The sequence below is a fragment of the Coenobita brevimanus genome, chromosome 64 (assembly GCF_032717465.1).
Source record: "Coenobita brevimanus isolate Jiangsu-jjx chromosome 64, ASM3271746v2, whole genome shotgun sequence".
NCBI classification, from domain to species: domain Eukaryota; kingdom Metazoa; phylum Arthropoda; class Malacostraca; order Decapoda; family Coenobitidae; genus Coenobita; species Coenobita brevimanus.
In genome coordinates, this window is record NC_137017.1 from 8,520,310 (window position 1) to 8,522,673 (window position 2,364).

A 2,364-nucleotide genomic window follows, 5' to 3' on the forward strand; every position below is an offset into this window, starting at 1 on the left:
TGAAGTACTGAAACTTTTTTCCTCCTCAGTTTCGCGTCAGAGGGCCGAAACTATCCTACTGGAATTTCGATGCTTGCTTTTCTGCGTATGAAGGAATTATACCGCAATGCTTTTGAATTCATTAACTTGAAGGACTGTTTTTTTTTTTTGTTTTTGTTTTTAACTCCCAGTTTTATGAGGCTGGTACGTCGTACTGTTACTTTTCCAGAGAAGAAAGACTGAAAAATTATATTCTGTTTTATTTACTTGAGAGGACTTGAGCTCTACATACTTTGTTTCATTTGGGAACTGAAACTTTTATCCCGTTTCGCTGAAGTGGTAGGACATACGATCTCGTTTTCATTACGACTTAAAACTGTTCAGTTTCTTTTCTGGTGAGGGGTGACACGCTGTCTCCTGTTTAGTGTATGGAAGCATGAAACTTTTTGTCCTTGTTTCATCATTTAAATTTGTACGAGTCGCAACGCCTTTTCCACAGTGGAGTGTCTGAAACTATATTCATTTTCATTTCAGTAGGAGGGGACAGCATCACTAACCCCTTCTTTTCACTTGTAGATGCCTCTGGAAATTTGTGTCCCTCAACTGAATCGCTTTCTGTGTTAGATTTGTAAGAGATGTGATCTTTTTCCAACTTTCTTTTCTGTATAATTTCTGTGGATGTGGAATGAAACCCTATCCCCTCAATTTCGTTAGGTTGGTACTTCTTGTGACCCCCTCCCCTTCCCCTATTCCCCTCAGGCCCCCCTAGCCCAGCTCAACCCAGCCCTTGCTAGGAGAGACGCACTCGGGCCACACCTCAGCAACAGCGACGTAGACATTTTTTCAGTTTTCTAGGGTTTTTAGTTAAGTTAGAATCATGAAGTCAATAAAAATAGCACAGTAGGAAGGATAATTTAAGCAGCTTGGCTCCTGAATGGCGTACGCATGTGTGTGCGTTTGTGTGTGGGTTTCACTGTGGGTGTGGACAAGCCTTCGAAGCGGAGCTGAAAATGGATGCGTTCCTCAGCCCACAAAAACAACTTTAATTCCCTACTGAAACGCCTGAATTCTTTCACATAACGACCCCGCGATTGGCATTAACTTCGCCAAAATGTTCCCATGTGTAAAAACAAATGACAGTCAGCATTTACGCACCTGTTAGGTTATCCAAACGGCCGGAGAGTGGATGGAGTTTGTCCTGTAAGCGCGCCGCGTTCAAACACACTGGCCTCAGGGTTGCCAGGTAGGTAGGGTCTACTCCCGCCCAAAGTCCCCGTAAACTAGCCCAAGAATAGCCCAGTCGCTGATCATGAAAAACGCTCTTCCTATGTCCTCTCCTCACCCACACATTCCTCGGGATTGGTGTCCACGTTTCACAGTAATGACTCCTGGCAGTAAATAAGAAAATAAATAAAAATAAATAAAGGAAATAACGGTAAGTATAATGAATAAAACCTTAATATGGGTAGGCTTAATTGGCATAAGTAGACCTATATAGATTACAAGCAGAGCTGAAAGAAAAACACGAACGGGATTTCACAGAAATTACTAATAAAAAGCATTCCATTTTTTGTGTCTTTGCAGTCTAATAGAATCATCATCATCATCACCATCACCATCATCAACATAACTTGTTGCCTGTAATTAGAGCCTACTTGTTATGAAACAACAAAAAGCTTTGCACTGTGGAACACATAAGTTGCACAAATGTTTAAATTTTAATCCAAATGTGTATTTTCCGATGTTTTGTCAGTTTGTTTCCTTTTTTTGCTATTTGTGTGTGTGTGTGTGTGTGTGTGTGTGTGTGTGTGTGTGTGTGAGAGAGAGAGAGAGAGAGAGAGAGAGAGAGAGAGAGAGAGAGAGAGAGAGGCAAAGTTCCACAGACCCATAAGGCTGACCTCAAGGGATCTCAAGGATTAAAACTGACTTTCTCCTCTGCCGCCACTGCTAAAATTGCTAACTTACCTTTTCTAAAAATTCATGTTAATATCATAAATTATCCGCCAAACTTTTAAGATTAATATTAGATTACTTAGATTAATACTGTGCCATAGTTATCCCATCCCAGACATTAAGAAATAGCCCCAAAGTCGTACAACTACTTTAAAAACAACCCGTATTACTACTACTTTAGGAATAGCCCAAAAGTATCACAACTGCCTTAAAAATAGCCCCCAAACCCGTAAGCAGGCGCTACTCGCCAAATTTTCCTGCATCTCGTAAAACTAGCTCAACTGTGCGGGAAAATCTCGACCTTCGCAACCCTGCTGGCAGGGTTCACCGCGCCATCCCAACGTTTCGTACCGCCGCCCACCCCCATACGGTAATTTTTGAATGCTGCGTCTTCCCAAGTGTTCTCCACCCTCATCTGTGATCTTGTTGACA

At 41.8% G+C, this 2,364-nt stretch overlaps 1 protein-coding gene across 1 annotated transcript in view; it reads right to left on the minus strand.

Moving 5' to 3' along the window:
• The window catches only part of LOC145404655 (uncharacterized), a 23,348-nt gene extending 22,148 nt beyond the window's left edge, over nt 1-1,200 (minus strand). Inside the window, exon 1 of the mRNA XM_080276183.1 lies at nt 1,135-1,200. The gene's annotated coding sequence lies outside the window, so the exon portion shown is untranslated. The remainder of the gene's footprint in view (nt 1-1,134) is intronic.
• Nucleotides 1,201-2,364: the final 1,164 nt, after the last annotated feature.